Here is a 17904-nt window from a genome sequence, read left to right as displayed (position 1 = left end):
CTAAGTAGCACTTCATCTTCCCCTCAACACATGCACAGAAAGATTACTAGGCCTGGGCCTCCACAACACGATCGGAAAACTGGTGGAGGCCCACCGACAGGTCCTATACATCAGGCTCACACAAACTTCCACAGGTCGGTATATCCTGGACTCCCTCGGCATCAGAATACCGGCGGACGACCCAACCCTCCTCTCCATCCCGACCCCTTCACCGGGAGCTTCTCATCAAGGCCGCTCCCGAGGAATATGCACCCGTCCCACCATGAGCAGCGCCGCAGAGCCCGTGCGAAGGCACTCCGTCGAGCGTACGGCCCCGAGCCGGACGCCGTATGGGTGGACGCTGCCTGCACGGGTGATGAAGCGATAGCAGCTGTGGTGGACTCTTCATCCACCCACCTCACACTACCTCTCCCTCCAGACACGTCCCCAGAGGGTGCAGAGGAAGCCGCCATTGCACTTGCTACCACTCGCACGGAAGCCCGGTATATTTTAAGTGACTCTAAAACTGCGATTTTAAATTTTGCTCGAGGCCGAGTTCATGTCCCTCCTTTTGGCATACTGGACTCGCCCGATGCACCCTCGCCCCGCCATGTGGAGCTGATATGGGTGCCTGCGCACTCCGGGAATCCCGGAAACGAGGCTGCCAACCTTTTAGCCCGAGGTTCTTTAAACCGGGCTCAGGTGGCCTCGGATCGGGGATTCACGAAGGAGCGCATTCACACATTCACTAAGCTGACCCACGCATACAGAGCCTCACGCCAGCTCTACACCCCGCCCCACCTCTCCCTAGATAACAAACACGCAACACTGTGGCGTAGACTACAGACACACACTCTCCCCTCACCCCTTAACCTAGCCCACTATCATCCATCCTTTCCCACTCTCGCATGTGCCCTATGCCCAGAATCCTTCGCTTCTTCTCTCCACATCGTTTCTCTCTGCCCGGCGGACCCTCCCCCGCGGGACCTAGAGAACCTCAAGACCTGGGAGGACTGGGAGACCCTGCTGCGCTCGGAGGACCCGGCCGTGCAGACCATCGCCACCGGCCGTGCTGCCAGTGTTTTGGACCTCAGGAATATAAACACTTGAGTGCAGTGGGGTCGTACGGGGACCCTGGGGCGTGTCCCGAATTCCTGTTGAAATAAAGTTTTCTCTCTCTTTCTCGCTATGGGACGTTAAACCCCCAATAAACCAAACCAAAGTCGCTTTGGGACGTCAAGATAAAAATTTGTTTTTGAGGAAAGGAAATGGCGCAGTATCTGTCTCACATATCTTGGCGGACCCTTGAACCGCGCCGTAAAGGAAGGTTGGTTGGTTTATGCTATTGGAAAAAAAGGCAATGATGTAAATATTGGAAACCAACACTGGAAACCTTGGTGGATTATGGTAATGGAAAATGCGTTGGAATGACTGGGCATGTTGGAATGACTGGGCATGTTGGAATGACTGGGCATGTTGGAATGACTGGGCACGTTGGAATGACTGGGCATGTTGGAATGACTGGGCATGTTGGAATGACTGGGCATGTTGGAATGACTGGGCAGGTTGGAATGACTGGGCATGTTGGAATGACTGGGAGATGTTGGGGCAGGGGCCATGCAGCAATGTTATGTCTGTCGCAATGAGACAGCAAATTTCAAAATAGATGAAGCTCCTACAGCCAGTTTTATTTTGCGTTCATGCTCCTCTTGCTCTTCTTTAGCCACTTGTCAATGCAGCTGGGCCCCATGAAACAGCCTTGTTGATGTACCACCGGTGCATGAGGGCTTGGGAAAACTGGGCGATGCACTCTGCAGAAAAGATTGAAATGAAAGAATTAGGATCCACAAGTTTTTATTCTTGCCAGTATTAGAGTGCTAAAAAAGTAAACTCCGTATTGTGGCCACAGGAACAAAGTGAGCCTAAATCAAGAACCACTGAAGCTATTCGCACTTAAAAAGAAAAATAATTTGAGGTTCTTATTCAATATATCATATGCTCGTCATTAAGTACCATCATCAGCAGCATAACTAGCACCACTGCAAGACAAAGGCCTCTCCTATATCCCTAAACATAAGCCTGACGTGTGCCATAATGAGCAAAATAAAAAAGCCATCGTTTTTTGTCCTCTGAAGGCTTTTAGTGGGGTATTAATAAGAGGGACAATATAAAGGTAACATCAGAAGGGTGACTGCAGTAGCACAGCTGAGATGTCGCAGACGATACACTACGAAAAGAGGCATACAATCCATTGATACATCAGTTGCAAAAAATAAAAACAGCAGCAAAGAAAAGGTAAAACAAACCGGTGTCAATGCTCCAAGCGATATCACTTATTTCCATAATTTTGAGAGACCACATGCAATGAAAATGTGGTGCGGTAGAGCCACAAGCGAAGGCCATTCTGTTCTCGATTTAATTATTACTAACTCTATGCAGCTGAATGCTTTTTCTGGTGTTTTATCTTGTTGTGTTAGTGACCATCTTCCTGTGTTTGCTTGCATTGAGAACGCTAGTACAATAGGAAGTAAGTCCACATCAATCACATACCAAGCTATTACAGAATCATCATTGAAATCCTTTAGGGATGCACTCATGAAAGTATATTGGAGTAAGATAGCTGAACTTCATGATGCAAATGTTGCCTATAATACGTTTGTCGATTGCTTTAAACAGATATATCACGACTGCTTTCCTCTTGTAACACGCGTGAAAAGTCGCAGAATCCGCAAGCCATGGGTAACGCCAGAGCTTCGCGGAGAAATACAAATGAAAGACAAGCTGTACAGAAAATTTTTGAGCAGCCGGAAGGTTGAGGACCTTGCGGTATTTAAGAAATATAGGAACAAATTGACTAAAAAACTGCGGTCTGCACGAACAGCCTATCACGTGTCACTTCTAGATGTTAAGAATGCTCGAAATGGTGTACTATTGTCGAGATTAAATACACTTCTGCAGCGGGACAGTTCACGCACTGCATTAACAAAATTAAATATTGATGGAAAGGAAGTTTCTGGCGTCGAACTGGCTAATGTATTCAATACTTTTTTAACGAGCTTGGCTACCCGTGCTATAACACGTGCTGCCGGATCTGACGCTTGCAAATATGTTCGAATTCAGAATGATGAAACAATTTTTCTGCACCCAGTCACGGTAGACGAAGTAGTGTCGGTGATAACAAATCTTAACAATAGCAGTAGCTGTGACATTGATGATATCCAAATACGGCCAGTCAAGCATGTAGTTGACATAATTGCTCCCATACTTGCTCACATCTTTAACATCTGTTTAGAAACTGCAGTTTTTACGGAAAAAATGCAATTAGCAAAAGTTGTTGTTCTTTACAAAAAAAGGAGATCGCAACGCCCTCGCCAACTACAGACCAATCTCTATTTTGCCAGTGTTTTCGAAAGCATTTGAGAAAATGCTGCATCTAAGAATGTCAAATTTCATCCATAAATTTAACTTGCTAACACCATTTCAGTTTGGCTTCTGCAAAAGCAAATCCACTGAACTTGCATTACTCCAACAAAAGGAATATATAATAAAGCAACTTGAAAACAAATCTATTGTCATTGGTGTATTTGTGGACTTCTCAAAGGCTTTTGACCTGGTAAATCATAAAATCTTACTAAATAAATTACACGACTATGGTATCCGAGGAAAAGCGCTCTCATTGTTAAGTTCTTATTTGTCGTTTAGACAGCAAATGGTGTACATAAATGGTATACAGTCTGAACCGAAGCCGCTCTTCTACGGTGTCCCCCAAGGCAGTACGCTAGGGCCTCTACTCTTCAATATTTACCGAAACGATATTGTCAACATTAGCGATAATACAAAGTTTTCCATCTATGCAGACGATACGAGCGTATTTTTTTCGGGTGAAAATGTTCATGAACTTATCAAACAATGTAATGCCACAATGCCTCTTGAGGTCTGGTCTGCAGTTAACCTGATGCAAATAAATGAGAGTAAGACCAAAGCTGTCATATTTAGGCCGAAAAATAAAGTTATCCCACTGCACGAGAATATTATATTAAACTCGCGGGCTGTAGAAATTGTTGAGCAGTTTAAATGCCTTGGGGTCATATTTTCTGCCAGTATGTCATGGGATTATCATGTCAATTATATCTTGAAAAAAAATAGCTCAAATCACTGCTGTTATAGGCCGTCTAAAATACATACTTCCCACAAAAACTAAGATGCTGGTATACAATTCAATATTCAACTCGCATTTAAACTATTGCCAGTTGGTGTGGGGCACTACAACATTCACTAACCTTGAACGTATTCATTTAATGCAAAAAAGATATCTCCGAAATGCATATAATTTACCGTTCCGACATCCCAGTGCAGCTTTTTTTTGTCATTCCAGAGTTATTAAAGCACAATCTTTATAAATATCGCCTCAGTGTTACTTTTAAAACAGAAATCAAGAAGAATGTAACAAATCTTAAAAATTTTGCAGAACTAAGGAAAAAAGAATCAGTCTATCCAACAAGACGTGGCGAAGAATGGACAGTGCCAACACCTCGACTAAATCTTGGTAGGGAATGCCTTCAGTACACACTTCCATCTCTTCTAAATAGGTATATCCACATTAACCTCGATTTGTTCTTTTTCACGTCATGAACTACATAATTTGTTTTTGCATAATATTGTTTAAGTTTCATTATGTATACATATTGCTGTTTCGTGTATTCTCCGGTGCTTCCTTGATGTGCTTGTTTTTTAAAATTGTATAAACTCTTGTGTTGCCTCCCTGTCAATAATAAGGATTGTAGACTCGTCAAGCTGCCCAAGGGCAGCTTTTTTCTACGATTCCTCCATCTGTAGTGCTAGATGGGAAATAAACTTTGATTTGATTTATTCTTCAATGGGAACAGGAAAAATTCCTTGATTTAGTTGTGATGGCATCCTGGTCTGAAGCGCGGCAGCAACATTTAACATTAAGTTGTGGAAAAGTATTGTAGAGTATATGGAACACACCTAAACGAGCGTTTCCCCTTTTATGCAGTGATGTCTGGTGGTCAAATGAGATGACTGATTACACATATGCTGTACCAAGTGTCGCTGTTGGATTAAAGGGAGTTGGTGGCGTAGCATCAAACAGTTTGGTGCAAAATTGAAAGAGCTAGGGAATACTTCAGTTTGGAATCAATAAAATTTTTATGCATAAACAGCGCAGCATGGCAAGAGCACACAGATCATGACATCTCCTGATAAACCCGAGTGCCCTTGTGGTGCCAGCAGCATGTATCGTGACATGCTCCAAGTATGTGGGGCTGTATCTGGTTAAGGTTTCTCCATACCATTAACCCTAGAGGAGGGAAAGGAGGTCAATACGTTGTGACAAAACAATGCAGACAAGACAAGGACAACGAAGGAATAAATATGATGGCATGAGTGCTGACTATCGCCAATGTGTATTGGAAACCACGTCAAAATATATACACTGTGGCCTAAAAAAACAACGAACAAAGGGCACCTTGTGTCAACCACATTGCATGAGTGTAAAACAAAACAAAAACTGACAAAGAAGCATTTAAGAGCATGAACTCTTCCTTAGGAAACGATAAAGAAGGTGTGCTAACACAGTGATTGCGGTTTTTTTTTAAATTTCAGTGGCCTCGATTATTTCACGCACAAACTTTTCTGTGTCTGTCAGGCAAAATGCAGAACATGAATTCCGGTTCACAGCGTTTAGGATCTGGCAAACAATTGCAATTGCGACAGTGAATCATCAAAGTTCTCCCGCAAGCTTTGTTCACATCGTCGTGGTGGTCTTTTAAACCTCTCAGTGACACACTTGCCTGTTTTCCCAATGTAAACATAGCCGCATTTCAAGGCGTTCGAACACACTATGTCTTCTGTGCAGTGCACGAAGAGACTCTGATGGATAATCTCGGTTGACTACAGGTACTGAAACTTCATAGGGTTAGAAAAACAATATCGACGCCAACTCGACTGCCTATTTAACCGGTGCGACCAATTGTGGATGTAGGGAAAGGTACGTACAAACTTCCTTTTGGGAGTTACAGTCTCGACGGGGGCACAAAAAGAATGTTTCAACTTCTGCTTAAAGCAATCGGCTAAAGACACTGACAAAGGTTCTGAATATCCAGTAAAGGACAAACGGCATATGAGCTGGGCAAAACTGGATGTCATGGCAATCAAACAGGATTTCATTAAGGAATTTTTGAAGCAAAGGTTAGTGACACCTCTTGACCAGCTTAGACTGAACCGAAGAAAATGGTAAAAGTAGCTTGTTTTCCCTTGGCTCGTAAGCCCAACAAGTGTAACCACCCAAGATTGAGATCCAATAAATGTGATGACATATTATCCTCTATAATTTCAGTGGTGATTCAAAGTGGACTGAGGCTTTGACTGAACTCTTCTCTCACCTTAGACAATGCTTCGTCAGGATTGGAGATCCTGCAATAAGCCACGTAACAGCGGCGCTAATAGTTTTTTTTTGCAAAAACAAGCTATTCTGAAATGTAATAAAGGTGGACTGAAGGTATGAGCTTAAAAGTGCGACAAAATTATTCACCAAAACGCCTGAGACGTTTGGAATGCCACTGCTCCATTTAGGTTAATGAATTCTTCAACACATTATTGATCCTGATTGAGGGATGGCGTAATATAAATCCTTGATGTCAACATAGCACCCCATGAAACTGGTGCGAGAGTTATTGTGTAGAAACTGTGTTACTTTCTCTGCAGATCTTACACGAGAGGAGTCATCAATGCTCAGCAACTTAATTTTATGTCGCAAAGAGAAGGCGATTTGTTTCTGACAGGTTCCATTCTCTTAAACTACAACCCTCAAGGAGCAGTCACCTTTATGGGTCTTTGCGGTAAAGAAGATAGCTGGACAATTTTTCTTACTGAAGTTGATGGCATTAGCCTGATGGTTAAACTCTAGATTGTTAATGTTTCTTGGCACTGGACTTTGCTTTTAACAAATCAGATAGTAAGTGGCACTCAAATTCAGAATACACTGCATCTGTGGCCTTGGACTGAAAGGCGCCTTTCGATACGACCACAAAACCACCGTTTGTCAGCAGTTGAAAGCAAGAGGGCCCACCCTCTTAAATACGACACAGTTCGGCCTGTGGGCAAGTTCCTAAAGAGGGTTCAAACCGTGACACTGCATCAAAACATCCCGAAACACACCTGTCACACTCAGGTCTGTGCGTGGAAAAGGCAACTCGTCAAACCATGGCAAGCATCTCCACAATAGTTCTCTTCAGAGGAACGGAAAATTTTGGTCCATAAGCACTTCAAGGACCAGACGAGGCAGCGACTCCAAGCTGAAGGTGTGCACCTTGTTGTCAAACTCTTGTGCCTGAAAACAAGCCAGGGAGTGGCTGGTTGACGGTGTCACGCACCGTTGACCAGGTGAAAGCCATCTGGAATGCCACTTTGCAGCCACTTTGCGCTCACTAGCCCGGAGCAGAGAAGCCAAGGCACGAGTGTCTGAAAACAAGGTGCACAATGTCGACACTGAGTTGCTGCCTCGTCTGCTGCTTGAAGCATATACGGGCCAAAATTTGCCATTGTTCCTTCGAAGAGGACTATTTTGGAGCTGTTTGCCATACTTTGACGTCTTGCCTTCCTGTGCCTGGACCTGAGCGTGACAGGTGTGTTTCAGGGGGCGTTGGTTGATGGGGTGTCGTGGTTTGAACCATGCCAGGAACTTGCCCGCAGGCTGAACTGTAACGGGTTTAAGACGGTGGGCCCTATCGCATTCAACTGCTGATAAAGAAGGTGGTTTTGTGGTCATGTCTAAAGGCGTCTTTCTGTCCAAGGCAACGGAGGCAGTTAATTCTGAGTTCAAGTGTCACACAACAGCTGATTTGTTAATAGCAATGTCCAGAGCCAAGAAACTATGTAATAATCTAAAGTCGAACCATCTGGCTAATGTATCAACTTCAGCAAGAAACTAGCAGAGGTGCCAATGAGAGGTCAAAAGACCACCGTTACGATGTGAACAAAGCTAGCAGGGGGAATCTGATGTTTCATTGTCGCGACTGCGATCGTTTGCCACATCCTTTATGCTGTGAGGCGTATCTTGTGCTGCATTGTGCTAGACAGACACAGAAAAGTTTGTGCATGAGATGATCGAGGCCACTGAAATTGTAGAAAAAACGCAATCAATGTGTTAACACACCTTCTTTATCACTCCCTAAGAAAGAGTTCATGCTCTTAAATGCTTCATATTCAACTTTCGTTTTGTTTTTGACAGATCCAAAGTGAATGTTACAAGGCGCCCTTTCTTCATTCTTTTTTTAGGCCACAGTGCATATATTTTGATGTGCTTTCCAATAAACCTTCTTGAAAGTCAGCACTCGCACCGTCACATTCCTTCCTCATCTTTCTCTTCTTTGCGCTGTTTTGACACGATGAATTACAAACAAGCCCATTCATCCGTCTTGCAAAAGTCAATACAGTCAGAGTAGCTGAGATAGTTGGGGCATCCTTCAGAATAATGCAGTCATAAAGACAAGGTTGGGACATAAAGACAAAGACTGTTATTGAATGGCTAATATTAATGTACTTTAGTAATGTGCTTGGTTTGGTTTATGGGGGTTTAACATCCCAAAGTGACTCAGGATGAGGGACGCCTTATGATTTTGCATATTGATATGCTGGGCTTCATAAGAGAAGAAGTACAATAGTTTTTTAAGGCCAGCCGTAGAACAGGAAGCAATGAATCTACACTAATATCAAAGAATGAAGGCTCAAGCATGAGAGTGTAGCTAAAAGGTTATAATGACAAACATGAAAAGCTTTGGAGAAATTCAAGTCGATGACACTTGCCTAAAATAAAGAATCTAAATTTGGGTGAAAATCTGTTGTGAATTCAAAAAGTTGGATTGCACATTAGTAAAGAGAATGGGAGCCGTGATGAGTGGTATAGAAATATTAGTTTGAATTATGGTGGTAAGTAATATGCGGACTCATTTCGTGCTCTAACAGTTCATGCAAAATGCACATCAATAAAATAGGAGAACAGTTTGGGGATCAGAACGGTTTCCAGCCTTAATTATTGACAGGTCAGCTTCAGGTTGTCAGGGATAGAACCAAGAGGTTTGGATTGGCTAACAATTATTGGTAAAATCTGTCTTCAGATATCCTCAGTAGTTTAAAGTATGTCAGAAGGCTTCTCACACAGCCCTCAGGTACTCGAAAGCTTGTGCTTATCAATGACTTTCGAGACATGATGAGAAGCAATGGTTAATGCAGTGAAATGGGTAACAAATAACTGATTTTTCTCAAGAAAGTCCCCATGGAATATGCTGTCAAACAAATTCCCAAGGATCCTTCAATTAAGCCCAAAATGACAGTTTATGGGTAGCCACTTTGTTATAACCATCACATACAAAAAAGAGACACCAGAAGCCCTCCTTATTCACTGAAAACAAGGGAGAATTATGAGACATCATTCCGGCACACAAAATCACACGGATGAAGAGAGTAGACTCCATGGACACCATATTTCAACTGAGGTTTATTCCACAACACAGGCTTTTTATGTGCAAAGGGGTACTAGTGATCCCTGGGGCTGAAAAGTATTTCCGCCACCAGATAACAATTATTCAGGACGGCAAAAACCAAAACACAAAAAAACATAGGGGTAAAGGTATCTTGCCACTCACATTAAACACATCGGCACGCCTATGCATCACCTACCTGGCTGACCCAACAAACATATTTGCCTCCAGATAATCTATTTCTTTTTCTGGAGCACTGCAGAAGGGCTGCTGACGTAATTCTCTTTTTCAACAGAGATACAAAAGGCTTAAAAAATTTCCCAGCCCTTTCAAGTGCTAAACTTGCACAAGGCATGTGTTTCTTTCAAAAACGCCTTGCATGCTCGCTTGTGCGAGCAAAGGCGAATGTGCTCAGCTAAATGACCTCTGCCACTTAATGAATCAGCTGTCCTGCAATGTTCAAGCAAGCGTTCATTGATGCAAGCCTCGTCTGTCTAATGTAATGTTTGCCACAGGCAAGGAGGATGCTGTACACCATGTCAACCTCATGTTTAACGAGGGGTTTGGTGTGCTTAGTTTTGTAGGCAGGCTTTTTCGTAACGTCATTTATCAGGTGGTACATGCATCCCAGCTTTCCCAAGCTGAAAATACGACATGTACATCGTGTTTGTCACTGGCCTTCTTGAGGCGGTGTGACACCTGATGGCAATAGGGCACAATGACAGGTCACTGTTGCGAATGTGCGTTGTCTTCCGGCTTGCGCTGCCCAGCACACTTCATCTCTCGAACCTGGCTTTCTACCACTAAGGCTACAATTTCTCCTGTGAAAACTGCCTGCTCCAGTCTCCTTACTTGCGCATTGATGCTGTCACAGAGTCGTGACAGCGTCAATGCCGAAGTAAGGCGACTGGAGCAGGCAGGCAGAAAAAGAAATAGATTATCTCAACGCAAATGTGTGTTGGGTCAGCCAGGTAGGCAATGTTTAGTCACGCCAATGCATTCAACTTGAGTGACAAGCTAACCTTACGCCTATGTTTTTGTTTTTGCAACATTGAATAATTGTTACCTGGTCGAGGAAACACTTTTCAGCCACAGGGGTCACTAGTACCACTTTGCATGTAAAAAGCTCATGTTGTGGAATCAACCTCAGTTGAAGTATGGGGTCTATGGAGTCTACTCTCTTCGTTCATGTGTTTTTGTACACTGGAATGATGTCTCATAATTCTACCCAGAACCAATTAGCTCAGCTCTCCATGCTTAGCAAAAACAAGGCAGCAGTAATGAAACCCGTTCTCATGTGTGCACTTTTTCTTTTACATCTGTGACCTGCGATGAGTGGCATAAAAACACATATTTAAGTTAACACACATGCATCATAATGTTAATATTCGTAGTCAAATAGTATCACATAATGCAGCCAAAAACATGCAGACATTTCGCACTTCATGCATAGAATGCCACGGTTAAAAGACGAGCAATATTGAATGTAAAACTTCAAATGGCCTGCAACCGGCCCATTCTGACAGCCAACTAATATTACTCATATAAACATGTAAACATATCAGGCCAGAGCTATCCAAACTGCTCCAAGCAGTAGCATTAAGGAAAAGAGCAATGAAAGTAAGAGAACATTTCATGGCAACCACAAGAACAAAGCACAATGCAGTAACAACTTACAACACAGCTTTTGACTTCATCTGGTGGCCACAAAATCCATGCCATTGACTCGGACTGGAAGACAGATGTGCCACCTGCGGATACCAATTTCCCATTATCACTATGACAGGAGTACAAAAACAAGCATGCGAACTCGGTCCAACAGTGAATATCACATGAATGTAAAAAGATCAGGAAAAATATACTTGCCCAAGTATACGCCTCAATACAAAGGAAAACTACCCTGTTTAAAATGCATCAGTTCCCCTAGCACTAGTAAAGGAATCTTGCTATGAGCAAAACAAATCTGCGTTCGAAAGCGTAGACAAACATCGTAATAACTGAGACAATTATTGCGTCACTTGTTTTCCTCAGAAACCAATTTTCAAACAGCAGAGTGATCGCAATGCAAGATCCTATACTCTGGGTAGCCAGAAACGCTATCGGTATCATAAAAAAAAAAAAATCTTCACATACTCATTTAAAATTTAGATCCTGACGGCCTGAAATTAACTTTCGTTGGTAACTGCAACCTGAGACAGTGCTTTCTTTATAGTGGGGTTTGAATTCAGATGCGGAAAATGGGCACTGATCGTATTGGAGGGTTCCGGATTAATTTAGACCACCTAGAATTTCTTAACGTGAGCTGACATCGCACAGCACAGGGGCATTCTTTTTTTTCATTTCACCTAAATCGAAATGCGGCTACTGCCATCAGGATCGACCCCACGACCTAAGGTTAAACAGTCTAGGGCCAAGCAAAAACCGCGGCGAATAAAAAGTGTTTCAATCCCCCTCAAAGTGCTAACGCTATCTTGAAAGACAATCATACATTTTACGCACAGCCAAAGTGCCGGTCCTTGAAACGTGCGCGGTGGTGTGAACAAGCATGGGCAGAAACGCGTAGAACGAGGCATATACGAGGACAAATCTGTGCTCAACAAGAAACAAAACGCGCAAACATGCGCATACCAAAATCATGCAAAGCTAGCGCACGCACGGTCGCATCCCCTTCGCCAAAACAAGTACCGACAGCGACAATTCTTGGCAGAGCAACTCACCGCGGCGACAACAAAAGCGCCTTAAACGCTTTTTATAGCATTGAACACGAATACTGCAGCAGTACGACAGGTCACCGTTCCAGCATTATATGCTTCGGATAACGCACGAGTACTGCTTACCTTTTCAGATGATTGCGTAGTCGTGCAGAACGCTGTTTGCCTTCGTGTCACGGGCACTACACCAACCAGTGAGATTTCAGCACGAGTGCTACGTAGCCGGCACTCTCTACCACGTAGTCACACAGAAGAAAATATTCCGGGCCTTATTTGGAACATTTCCACCGCGACACTGCCCGCACGTCTTTGTGCCTGGACACCCATCCTGGACTACACAAAGAAGCGCACAGACTGAAAAGTTAGAGAGACCAGAAAAATGACACTTTGCCTCGAATAGGCTACGTCGACAGCACTGCGCGATTGTGCACCCTTGAGCAAGAAGAAACACACGCAAACCACAACACAGTTCACGACGGCTCACAATCCAAGTAGCGAATTGTAGCAAGCGCCGAAGCGCGATGCACGCGACGCAGCACCCGAACCGCCATGAGGGTTATACAGAAAAACAGCTACCGGCAGCCACCTGGCGGTGACAACCAGTTTTTGTTTCGGTTTCGTTGTGAAAAAGCTTGTATCCTACTTTTTATTTTATTTTTGGTATTTTTATTGGGTATTCAGCCGTATCGGCATCCACAGAAATTGCAGCGATTGCGAGCAATTACCACTGGTAGAAACGCGCGAATTAACGACCTGTTGCTTGCGCTGCGGTTGAAAAATGCCTGAGTTCTCACGGCAGTATGGCTTGCTGCTTTGCTCATTCACGAAATTACATGCCGATTTCTGTTTGTATGGGGAAGTTTTTTTTTATATTGATGGGAGATCAGCAAGGCTAACAAAATACCCAACGTAGCAGTCGTAGAGAGTAGGTTGTCGTAAAAACATGGTGACGCTGTTTGATCGGCAGCACGACGTGAGAGGCGGCAGCGTTGAAACGCGCGTCGAGAGAACAACCTCCACGGTATATGCTTTCTTGAGACTACAGTGAAGGTGTGCATTTTTTATAGTGGAGTTCTCTCATCCAACGTGAAAACCAAATCAATTCTTAGTATGAAATATGCTGTGTAATTTATATCCTCATATTGTGTTTATATATATCTGCATTTCTATTTTGAAAAACAGTGTTGTACTGGTAATTGTGTACCGAGGTGCATGTATAAGAGTGCAGCCTTGTCGAAATATTCTGTGTATATATTTGTATTCGTAACCCTTCTACAAAGAAGCTGTGTGGCCAGCTATGTGGTTAACAATTTGTTAATTGAATTAGTATATGTCTTGAAATGCACGCTCAATAAAATTTTCTGAATGAAATTGAGTGTTCGGATTCAGGCATGCAGGGCTCTGCAAACCTGCAATTTATTATTTTGTGAACAATGAAGTTAAACTTTTTCTCAAATATTTTGCTAATGATAATCTAAGCCCAAGTATATAAGTCGTTACTTTTTAAAAAATTTCCTGAAACTGTCAAGTCAACAAATGCACGTGTAAAAAAGAGAAATTTGTCTTGAAGTTTTTATTCTAACAGCATAAAGTGCCAAGTGTACAGTCTTTGTCAAAAGTAACCAGGCTGCATGGTTTGCTTCTAGCTTGTATAGTGGAGCCCTTGTGTTATTCCTAAGGATCAAAACGTGTTGGAAGGTAATAAGACCCTCAGTCCTTACCTTTAGCTACCATTCCAGCTTTAGGGAAGCTGTGAGGGATCCACTGTACGAGCTAGAAGCAAACCATGCAGCCTGGTTACTTTTGACAAAGACTGTACGTTTGATGGATTTGACCCACTGAGATTGTTAGTGCATTGATGAGTTTCATTTTGTCAACCATATAGGCACATGCATGCAGTATCTGCTGCCCAGCATCGGCCATTCAAATACAGCCATGGTTTGTGCCATGCCAAACAAGTAGGTACAATCATGGGTAAAAAAGATTAGCACACATGACGGAACACCAGAGCGCCGGAATGACAACGCCTGGCACTGCGGGTGGCGGAGAGGCTGATAACGGGAGTGCCGGGCCGTTCCCATTCTACAGTATTAAGGGGGTCTGCCACGGACAGTAAAATTACTGCGGACTGCCACGGACAGCAAATTAGCGGACTGCCACGGACAGCAAAACTGCTGACTAAAAGCAGCGCTATCATATATTGTTCCCGCGAGTTCCTTTTGACAAACCATATCGCGGACATAAAAAAACAGTAATAAAAAGAAGCCATCTGTGCTCATGATAACCGAGCCAAAATAAATTCCGCAAGCACAGTCACGTAGGGTCGGCACTTCAACGCTCGGGCGGTGCACGCTTGATAAAGCTTACTTCCTGCCGCCCCCCCCCCCCCCCCCCCCCTAGGCTGCAAACATGGAAACGGCCCGTTAGGCAGTTCTGCCTACCGCAGCGCCGCGTGGTGAGATATACGAATTCTGATCGCCAGTGATCTGTGCTAATATTTTTTGCTCGCGACTGTGCACTCCATAGGCTCCCACCGTGGTTTCCACATAGTCCAGTGTTGCCTGCCAGGCCCACCGAGATAATCACGATGGATACCACCAAGCCCATCCCGTCCCATCGTGTTCACTGAAGTGTCCAGCGTGGTTTCCATTCAGCCCAATATTGTTTACTGAAAGTGCCAGTGCAGCCACCACAATTTCCACTCAATCCAGGGTGGCCCAAAGTCGCCATTAGTGCATCCAACATCTCTCCCATTCGCTCCAACAACACCCAGCGTGGAAACCAACACTTCCAATCAGCCCACCGTTTTCTCCAACATGGAAACCAACATTTCCATTCGGCCCACCGTTTTCTCCAACGTGACTTTTGCTGGAATTTTCAACAGGGTGGGGTTTAACGTCCCAAAGCGACTTAGGCTATGAGAGACGCCGTAGTGGAGGGCTCCGGAAATTTCGACCACATGGGGTTCTTTAACGTGCACTGACATCGCACAGTACACGGGCCTCTAGAATTTCTCCTCCAAAGAAATTCTAGCCGCCGCGGCCGGGATCGAACCCGCGTCTTTTGGGTCAGCATCCGAGCACCATAACCGCTGAGTCTCCGCGGCGGTAAAGGAAGGAGGAAGGTGGGAGTGAAAGAAGAAAGAGAGAAAGAGGACCGTAGTGGAAGTCTCCGAAATAATTTCGACCACCTGGGAATCTTTAACGTGCACTGACATCGCACAGCACACGTGCGCCTTTTGCGTTTCGCCTCCATCGAAACGCTGCCGCCGGTTAAACTAAAATTTCTCTCTCGCTCCACAGCTTGGTTGTCCTTTTAAATAATAATTATTCTGGTCCCCATAACCTCCATATATTCAGTGGTATTTTGGGTACAGCCAGAGCATACTAACAATCAATGTTACCGGCGGCAACGTTGAGGTGTCGCAACTCATGGCGAATATAAGCTAGTGCTAAATGGCGCAGTCAAGCGCCTTGCAGGAAAAAAAAATTTGGTTTCAAGCCCGGAGCAGCATTTCTTTGTTATTTTTTTGTGGAGCTAGTACACTGATTTGTGTCCCACAGCCACGGCCGAAGTCGTCTACGCCGTATATTTGAGACAGTTTCCAATGGAAAAGATCGTGCCACTGGCAAGTTTAAGCCTTTCGATCGCGTCGAGCACCGCTACCTGCTAGGAGCCCTGGAAGCCACAGGCTTTCCCTCCGACTTTGTAGCAAAAAAAACTGGCTGCGGTTTAGCTGTGGTTAAACCTGCAGGATTGCTAATGCAACTTCTACGCGTAGCCATATATTGTTGCGTGAGTTACATTGCCCTCAGTCCCGCCGTTTCGCGGGCTCTTGTACGACCATACTGCGCATGCTCGGAAGCAAGTGACGCCACTACGCACACCTGGCGTGCCTCGCCGCGCGCGCGCGCCTTCAGTTTCCCATCTCAGAACTGTGGAGACGTGCCCTCCACGTGCGGCCTCTTCCAACAAACATGTCACACGAAGACGATAATGGGCGGCGCCTGGCACGATCGGAAGGGCTAGCCCGACATTATGGCAACAAAACAGGTGCATACTACGTGGACGCCTCCGGTCTTGACCACGGGGGATGGTACACGGTTGCGGTGGTTCACAACAGCAACACAGTTAACGGCCTGACCTTCAGAGCCAGCAGTGCAACACAAGCAGAAGAGGTCACGATTGCTCTCGTGGCCTCACATTCCGATTCAAAATATATAATCACTGACTCGCGAGGGGCCTGTCAGAACGTCGAACAAGGCTGCACTCGCTTCCTAGCCTACTAAATCTACCAAAATTACATGCGGGATACGGACCCCGCACACCGTTACCTTATATGGGCCCCTGCTCATCAGGGGTTGGCAGGAAACGAGGCAGCATACGCAGCCGCCCGCGCGCTCTCTCACCGGGCTATTTTCTTCTCCCCACCCGATCAGGAACCCGATTTTAAACCGGTCTATACATTCAAAGTTATTACAACCTACTATCAAAATAGTCATCGCCTTTACCCTAACCCATGTAAAGGCCTGAAGAAGGCGGATGAGCGGCTCCTTCTCCGTCTTCTCACCAATATATTGCTGTGCTAGGCAGCATTACAACATTTTGACCCCTCCTTTAGCGGCAGCTGCCCACACTGTAGCGCAGTGTCTTCTGACACCTATCACATGGTGTGGGCCTGCCCCTCCAACCCCGCTATTTCCCCATCCCCAACCTAACAAGGGAGGACTGTGAGGCGACCCTGCTCGGCTGCCACGACTTACAGGCCCAACAAACCTTAGTCGGGCGAGCCCGGGCGGCGGCCACCGCTACTGGGGTCCCATACTGGGACCTCCACCTAGTGCTAGTAAGGATCGGTCCATTACGGGCTGATCCAAACATACCTCCTGTCGCTTCTTAATAAATGTTTTCGCCAGCTCCACCACCACCACAAAATGATAGGAGTGTAAAACGCTAACACAAATGAACACAATGAACGCCGAGGTCCTATGGCTTTAGCGCGTGTTTCTGGCACAACCTTGTCCACGACTGCCGCTCACATCTCTCTCTCTTATCACCCCACATACTTATAACTATGATTAAGGTGTCCAGTTACCCAGGGAGCCATTATGCGCACTTCCTTTCCTTAAAATGATCGGAGTTTAAAACGTGGTCTACGCCAAAGCCCATGAACACAACGAACGCCGACGGCCTATGGCTTCACTACCGCCTTTCGGGCTCAACGTTGTCAATGCCAACGCTTCTCCTCCCCATCCGATCAGGAACCCGTTTTTAATCCGGTCTATACATTCAAAGATATTACAACATATTATCAAAATTATCATCGCCTTTACCCTAGCCCATGTAAAGGCCTGAAGAAGGCGGATGAGCGGCTCCTTCTCCGCCTTCTCACCAATACATTGCTGTGCCCGGCAGCGCTAAAACATTTTGACCCGTCCTTTAGCGGCAGCTGCCCACACTGTAGTGCAGTGTCTTCTGACACTTATCGCATGGTGTGGGCCTGCCCCTCCAACCCCGCTATTCCCCCCATCCCCAACCCAACCCGGGAGGACTGGGAGGCGACCCTGCTCGGCTGCCACGACTTACAGGCCCAACAAGCCTTAGTCGGGCGAGCCCGGGCGGCGGCAACCGTCAGTGGGGTCACATACTAGGGACCTCCACCTAGTGTTTGTAAGGATCGGCCCCTTACGGGCTGATGCAAACATACCTCCTGC

The 17904-nt window shown here is 45.2% G+C and overlaps 1 long non-coding RNA gene across 1 annotated transcript; it reads right to left on the bottom strand.

Moving 5' to 3' along the window:
• Nucleotides 1-1671: 1671 nt before the first annotated feature.
• On the bottom strand, nucleotides 1672-13647 carry LOC149346077 (uncharacterized). The gene is made up of 3 exons (XR_016292051.1): nucleotides 12317-13647; nucleotides 11157-11230; nucleotides 1672-1790 (listed from the first exon to the last, which is right to left on the bottom strand). It is a non-coding gene; the product is annotated as an uncharacterized LOC149346077 (long non-coding RNA).
• Between the last annotated feature and the right edge of the window lie 4257 nt (nucleotides 13648-17904).

This window comes from Amblyomma mixtum, chromosome 4 (assembly GCF_055824585.1).
Source record: "Amblyomma mixtum isolate Tamu chromosome 4, ASM5582458v1, whole genome shotgun sequence".
Classification (NCBI taxonomy): domain Eukaryota; kingdom Metazoa; phylum Arthropoda; class Arachnida; order Ixodida; family Ixodidae; genus Amblyomma; species Amblyomma mixtum.
The sequence above is the reverse complement of the archived record's forward strand: the minus strand, read 5'-3'. Positions and strand labels throughout refer to the sequence as shown.